At 36.3% G+C, this 8,326-nt stretch overlaps 1 pseudogene; it reads right to left on the bottom strand.

Moving 5' to 3' along the window:
- Positions 1-126: 126 nt before the first annotated feature.
- On the bottom strand, positions 127-1,321 carry LOC137951293 (berberine bridge enzyme-like 26; annotated as a pseudogene).
- Between the last annotated feature and the right edge of the window lie 7,005 nt (positions 1,322-8,326).

The raw sequence follows: 8,326 nt of genomic DNA, 5'->3' as shown, positions 1-8,326 counted from the left end.
GTCCTAATTTAACACCTCTTTGTAACTGATTCAGCACAAATCTAGAAGAAACTGATTATATAGTTCATTGTGGAAATTAATCCATCTTATATACTCTTATGAATACTTTGAAGTTCGAACCTCTGAAGCTTGCCTTGAAAAAAAGAAAGAATCCCCTCTTTTTGGCTGATTAGAGCACAAAAAAGTATTTCACTTCAATGGTATTTTCACTAATGAAGACGGTTGAGATTTTATATGTAACAAACACAAGACAGTGAAGCCCCTACTACTCTAACTCACTCTTCGCTTCTGATTTGAATTCATTGAAGGAATACTTTGCTCGTTCCTGAAGAAATTACCCTTATCAACAGCTGCTTTAACATGCATCAATCTCCTGAAATTGTCCTTGTAATACTACAAACCCCAAGCCCTAGCTGCTAATTGGCTTGTGCCCATTGCTACCCAAGTCAAGGTCTCTATAACATATATGCCCTCTGGGAGACTTCGACACAAAAGGTGTCATGTAACTATATAATCTCTGTATGAAATCTAAATGCTGTTGATCATCCTTGCCATCATCTCCCCACTTCACCACGTACTGAATGTTATAGATATTTCCTTTTTTGTGTGGAAATGGAGTTGCAGAGTTTGAAATCTTGTTCATCTTCCTCGCCAAACGGGTTGTCTCCCAGAAACAGCTTCCAGAGTCCCTCCAGGGCTTTTTCTGGGATGGGTACCTCAACAAAATCAGATTTCTCCTTGAAGGGACTCTTTCCGTAAGGAGGGTTCTTCTTCAGCAGAATATTTGTTGGGTCTGTGGAGGAGTAGCCTGCAAATTCGAGCACAGATTGAATCCGGGTCATATTTGCAGTCTTTGGCTTCCAGACTCAGTTCAAGGAAGCTTTGTTCAGTGATGGGTAGAAGCTGGTTTGCTTCGCCGAGAAACAGGGAGTTGAAGGAAGCTTGGATTATTCCATCAACCTTCATCAGGAGGACTCTCATGAAGAGATCTTCATGAAGTTTGTCTGCAATGGATTGCCACGTGCTAACCAGCTTGGTCGCGCCTTGGTTCAGGGTTCTGTGGATGGTAGAGGCAGTCACGAAGGCGGGGATTTCAACTAGTTTTGTCTTCCATGAAAGAATCACGCCGAAGCTCCCGCTGCCACCTCCTCTGATCGCCCAGAACAAATCCTCTCCCATGGTTCCCTGTCGAGGATCCTTCCCTCTGCGTCGCCCAGACATATTATAGGGTAACTACATTATTGATTTTTAGGACTCTAGGTTACGGAGAAAAGGAAAGAAAAATACCGAGAGAAAACAAAAAGAAAGAAGTTAGACTTGTCTCCAAACCCTCCTCCTTAAACTCAATTTATAGATGAATAAATTATACTATTACAACTATACCCTTAAAACTTAAACTAATTATATCAATGCTATCTTTATAAGATGATTCTTTATTTACCATCATGTTACCACTATGTGGGCCTTCCTTAGTCGTGTGGGCTTGAGCCATCTTCTAACACATTTGGATGTGTGGGTCTTCCTTGGTCGTGTGGACTTGGGGCCATCTTCCAACACTCCTCCTCAAACTGGGGGTGAGAGAACATCATAAATACCCAACTTGTTGCAAATGGTGTATAGGATCTTCATATATAAAATGGCAGTCCACCATATTTTCCAACACTTTCCCTCAAGCTGGTGGTCTCTTTGTTTTTGTCAAGAGACCTAGCTGGCATAATGATGGTGAGAGAAAAAATCACTCTTAGCCGTATGACAAAGCTCTATACTCCAGTCAAATAGTAATGATGAAATACTCTCTGCTCAATTTCAAATGCAGAGAAGAAGCCTAATTGTGGGACACAGAGTCTACCGACTTTCTCAAGGTAGCTAAAAATATATGTTATGGTCATGGGTTAAGTACCTATGCCTTCAACTCCTAATATGCCAGTCCTTTGGGTATTATTGGCTAAGTGCTTAACATTTGGTATCAGAGCAGGCGCTACATCGCGAGGTCGAATCCCCATGGCGTGAGTCCTGAGCGGAGGGGGCGACCTAGCAGAAACTAGAGTGGGCCGTCGCTAGAGTGTGGCCGCCATGGTTGTCGGCTCATGAAGGTGGGTGTGATGTTATGGTCATAGGTTAAGTACCTATGCCTTCCGCTCCTAACAGGCCGGTCTTTTGGGTAGTATTGGCTAGGTGCTCAACAATATACCTCTTGGGTGAATAATAAATTTAGACTCACGCTGGATATTGGGCACACTCCTATTCACTATAATTAATGGGTCTATAGGCATTGCTCAGAAGTGATAATAAGAGGGTAATGGGGAATTACCGAAAGATAATATGTTGGGACCACCATGTGCTTTTTTCTTCATTAGAATTATCAATGTTGACAAAAGTCAATAATTGAGAAGTCCTTCGTCAATTGTAATGTCTCTGTTGAATTTATGAAAAAGAGAAAAACTTCATTGATTTGTTGTAATCAAAGTACATGAACCTCTATTTATAATAGAGGAAAGTAGTAGAGTCAAATTACAATTAAACTACCCTTGTCCCAATTACACCCAAACTCTAATACTTAAAAGATAAGTCCTAACATAATTAAATAACTCAACATAAATAGAAAACTGACATAACTAAAATACCTTTAAACTGAAATTCTTCTGTGAGACCTCCTTCCATAATAATTGTGGCTCTATAAGACTTCTTATTGTGAGAGTCATGTAAGACTCTTTCATATTTGCTCTTCAACACTCCTCCTCAATGTGAAGTTTATAACTTCAGCTTGCAATGAAAATGATTCTTGGTCTTCAATTTTTTTTTGTTGAAAAAAATTCTTGACAAATACAATTCTTCATAGATGCAAAAAATTCGTCTTTTGTGCTCTCCCTTTCTTGAATATTTTGGTCACATAAAATTTACCACAACATATGAAATAAAATACCTCTTTCTTGTATTGCTTCTTCTACTTCACTCCCTCAAGCTGGGAGTTAAGGGCAGTGATCACAACTTGAACCAAATAACATAGATGTAGTAATAAGCTCCTTTATCACGGTGTCCGACACTCAAAGGCAGAAATGGGTGATAAGTGGGTAATGTTTGTCATTCACAAGATGACGATAAAAGGCCCACTGATACATATAAAAAGTCTCAATGGACTTAAAAACACCTATATATATATATATATATATATATATATATATAAACCAACCGAAGCAACACACAAGAGGTTGGCCCAAAGGGGTATGTGAGAGTAAAAAAAGGATGGTAAGAGAAAGGTAACCAAAAAGGGGTAAGTGAGATATTTTCCTAATATAGTTGGTCAATAACAACAACTCAAAAAGTGATGCAAAAAATTCAGCTTAAATTCGGATTTTTCAATGCAACAAGATACCAACATGACCTTTGGTTCTTCCAATGCGAATATATATTTAAATATAAATCAAATTGACATAAAATTTCTCCTTTTGAAACTAGACTTAAATACCTTTCATCCAAGTATAAATTCTCTTAATAAAATATACTTATTTTTAGATAAATAACTGATAGATTTCGGTCTCTATAATCTGTACGAACTAAGTACTCTTTCTCCTTTTGCTAACATGACCATTGAATCTTCCAAGATCAATATATCTATATAAAAAACTCAGATCGAGAATTGGATGAATAGGTAAAAAAATAAACTTATAGATATTTATTTTTACATATAATTCTCCACGTAAAGTCTCGTTCTTGATAGCATAAAATAGCTTGAAAGTTGAAACTTTTTGCTGCCGCTCGAACCTCTTTTGCTATCTGACCTTTGTTGTTTCAAATTTTGATTTATCTTTGTATAAAACTCCGATTGCCAAAATCAGTTTTTCTTTGGAAAGTAGACTCGAATATCTTTCTGCCAATATATATTATGTAACATGAAAATCTCAGTATAGGCATGGGCTCAAATAACATGTACCAAATAATGAAAGTCTTTAATAAGGACACATAAAATAATCCTCAGAGAATCCGTTAGAAGGTTGTGCACCAAATAATACGCTGCCCAAGTAATAAACTTTCAATTAATTCAAGATAATACTCTGACCAGAAACAAGGGACTGAGTCATGCCGGGTCAAGAGACCAGGTTGAGATGTCCAAGTCAAACTGACTCAGACCGAGTTGACTTGGCTCACAGGATTAACCCGAGCAGAAAAGAGTCAGCCTGGTCGCCCGCTCACTTGGTTAACCTGATTGATTAAATGAACTTCTTCTTCCTCCACCCATCTAAAGATGTAATGGACTACAATGAAGTTGGCGTTAACGGGCGATGGTGACGAGCCAAAGAAGTTTATCGTAATAAGAAACAACATTGGGTATCAAGCAGAAAACAAAAGATGAACAAGGAGACGACCCAACAAAGATACCTCGATTGATAGCCAAATTAGAGCAAACAAGCAAAACTTTCACATAATAGAGAAACAATATCAACCTTTCAAAGATAGTTTACACTGATTGAAAGCAACAATTCAATGGATAATTACAATGACAACTACAAAAATAAAACATCCAAAGATATAAAAAAATCTTGGAGCAGTAGTAGCGAGCGAAGGATCTTTTCCGAAAAAGCAATGTAGAATAGAAGAGTAATGCAACTGATTTTCGGAATGAAATATCAAATGCCAGCACTGAATAACACAAGTTGGATCAAACCAGCCACGCTTTGCCAGCCAAGGTCCAACTGAGAAAAAGAGCCAATCTTCCAGTGATCAATAGATTGTAATCAACAACTTCCTATTTGATGAGATTGATGAAATATCAAGTAGGACGATCGTTATTATTCTATCTTGCCATTTTTGAACACATGCTAGATCATATTTCGACCTGGGGGAATCAAAGCCCGACGTATGGTCACTATGAGATGTCAGAGGAACAACGTATCGTATGTTGGAGGCTCGATCGGGGTCGATGTACAAGCAACAATCTTGGTTGACTGACACGTACATGGACGAGGCGTGGCTATGCGGGAAGGAGTGTAGGTCAAGGTGGAGGAGCTGTAGCGTGATGGACGATGATGTCGATGAGTTGAAGGCATGTATAGAGCTAGGTTTTGGATTTTATTCGCCTGAGGTCGACCGGAGGCTATTAGATACGTTGCCCGCTTTGGATTTCTATTATGCTATTAACAAGCAATAAGTCTTGTTAACATCATCAACAACTCAAGCTTACATTGTGGACCAAAAACTTCTTAAAGCCATTTGGCAGGTAATGGTGGGTCTTCTTGTTTGACCCATATCCAATGTTAGGCACCAATGTGCATCCTTTAAACTTTCTCCTCACACGAGAGTCAATACCCTAGGGTCAACGCCAAAAATCAGAGCCAAGAGAAGAAGTTAAAAAAAATATAATATGAGTAGGCTAACTCTGAATGAGTAGCCGAGACAGAAAGATAGGAATTCTAAAAACCATGACCACAAGTCTTGAAAATCAATGCTCTAATACCATGTTGATTTTCCGGGATCCAAGAATTAGCTCATGGAGAAAAGGAGAGACAACATATTGGGGAGAAAATGTTGAATTTATGGAAAAGAGAGAAACTTCATTGACTTATTGTAATCAGAGTACATGAACCCCTATATATAATAGAGGAAAGTAGTAGAGTCTAATTACAATTAAACTACCATTGTCCCAATTACACCCAAACTTTAACACTTAAAGATATATCCTAACATAATTAAATAACTCAACATAAATAGAAGACTAACATAACTAAAACACCTTTAAATTGAGAATCTTCTGTAGACTCCTGTAAAACTCCACCATATTAATTCTAACTTTGTGTGACTTCTTATTGTGAGAGTCCTGTAAGAGGTTTCCTTATCTTCTCTTCAACACTCCCCCTCAAGTTGGAATTTATAACTTCAATTTGTAATGAAAAGGATTTTTGGTCTTCAATTTTCTTTGCTGCAAAATTTCTTCATAGATGCAAAACCTTTGCTTTTTGTGCTCCCCATTTCTTGAATATTTTGGTCTCATAAAAATTACCACAACATATAGAATAAAATGCCTATTTCTTGTAATTTTGCTTCTACTTCTCCCCCTCAAGCTGGGAGATGATGGCAATGATCTCAGTTTGAAACAAATAACATAGATGTAGTAATAATCTCCTCCATCACGGTGTTCCAAGGATAAGTACAAAACTGGACACAAACTCTCAAAAGGTAAAAATGGGTGATAAAACATAAGTCAAAACCAACATCAAAGGATTTTGAATAAAAATAGTAATATTAATCACTAAAGTGGGCAATGCTTGTCATTCACAAGACGGAGATAAAAGACCCACGGGTACCAATAAAAAGTCTCAATGGACTTAAAACACCCATATATATAAAAAAGCAAACCAACCGAAGCAACACACAAGAGGTTGGCCCAAAGGGGTATGTGAGAATAAAAAAAGGATGGTAGGAGAAAGGTAACCGAAAAAAAGTGGTAAGTGACATATTTTCATGATATTTTTTTATCAATAACAACAACTCAAAAAGTGATGTAAAAATTCGGCTTAAACTCTGATTTTTCAATGCAAAAGGATACCAGCATGACCTTTGATTCTTCCAATGCGAATATATCCTTAAATATAGATCAGATTGACATGAAATTTCTCCTTATGAAACTAGACTTTAATAAATTTCATCCAATTATAACTTCTCTTCATAAAATATACTTGTGTTGAGATAAATAATCTGATAGATTTCAATCTCTGTAATCTAGTCGAACTAAGTACTCTTTCTCCTTTTGCTAGCATGACCATTGACTCTTCCAAGAACAATCTTTCCATATAAAAAACTCAGATCAAGAATTAGTTGAATAGGTAAGAAAATATACTTACAAATCTTTCTTTTAATTTATAATTCTCCATATAAATTCTCGTTCTTGATAGCATGCAATGACTCGAAAGTTGAAGCTTTTTACTGCTGTTCGAACTTCTCTTGCACTCTGACCTTTGCTACTTCAAATATTGATTTCTCCTTGTAGGAAACACCGATTGCCAAAATTCAGTTTGTGTTGGAAAGTAGACTCGAATATGTTTTCGTCTATATATAATATGAAATATGAAAAGCTAATTATTGAGGTTAAAATGAAAATAAAATGTGTATAGGGACTAAAAAGAGAGAAAAAAGATAAATACGAACCTAAACTACTAGAGATAATAGATAAAAAATAGGAACAAAGTTCAATTAAGTTTTTTTTTATCATCAAAAGCAATGTGGGAGTCAACCTATGGTCAACAATTTGAGTATTTTGCCTACATTAAAAGTTTTTTGTCTTGGATTTCTCACCACATTAGTTTCCTTAAGAGAAGTCTTTCACTATATGAGTTAAATTTTATTTTTAATAAAGTCTGAAAATTTTGATTTAGAAAGTCTTGTTTCCTTATTCTAAATAACAAATATTTTAGTGTCCTAAATCTCCCTTATTCCTAAATTTATCTCTTGATTATTTTCTTTCCAAATTGGTCAAGGTGTGTTAAAAAGTAATTTTCTTATATGAGAAGTCTATGTTTAGAAAGTTTCCATTATTATGTTCCATAAAAAAACTTCTTATTGGAGATTTTTTTAAAAGTTTCGTCAATTATCATGTTCGTAGAGGAATTTTTTATCTCCCTCTTGCGTCACACTTGATCAAATTTGTAAAGTTATTTCAATACAATTGATACAGTCTCCTTCTTATTAAGGTGGTGGTTATTTTCTCTTCCTTTAATCCCCCATTACTCTTTTACTTGGTTGACTTTCTCTTACCATCATTTTTTGACTCTCCATTACCCTTTTAGGCCAACCCTTTGGTGTCATTGATGTAATTATCTTATGATCTTTGTCTCTTATTCACTCCTTCTAGGGTGACTGTTAAACTTATAATATTTGATCTTTTGACATCTATAAATAAAGCTTAAGGAAGAGGGTTAAGACTCAAATTCCATAACCCTAATTCTCTCCCAATCTTCTCTCCTCAACGTGACCTCCTCTTTCCTCTCTTCTCTCAGCCGTCCTCACTTCTCTCTTCCTCTGCTCTTCTTCTCTTCTCTTTCTTCCCTCTCCTCTCAGCCGTCCTCATTCTCTCCTTCTCTTCTCTTCTCTTCTTCTCTTCTCCTTCTTCCCTCTCTTCTTCCTTGTCTTCTCTATCACCCTGAGTTGAAGATCTTAACATCATGGAATCCTAAAATCAACATGTACAATGAATAAGATAATTACAAAAGAGGCTCATCTTCTTTTGATAACACCTAATACTTTATAGAATTCATGTTTCTTTAGATAAGCATTTTTCAAAATGATACCTTCTGAAAGCCAACATTAAAGCAGCCGAGTGACAAAAATAAGGTTG

This window comes from Aristolochia californica, unplaced genomic scaffold (genome assembly GCF_029961685.1).
Source record: "Aristolochia californica isolate CCGP_79_NKW_82.1479 unplaced genomic scaffold, dmAriCali1.0.hap1 SCAF_15, whole genome shotgun sequence".
NCBI lineage: Eukaryota > Viridiplantae > Streptophyta > Magnoliopsida > Piperales > Aristolochiaceae > Aristolochia > Aristolochia californica.
The sequence above is the reverse complement of the archived record's forward strand: the minus strand, read 5'-3'. Positions and strand labels throughout refer to the sequence as shown.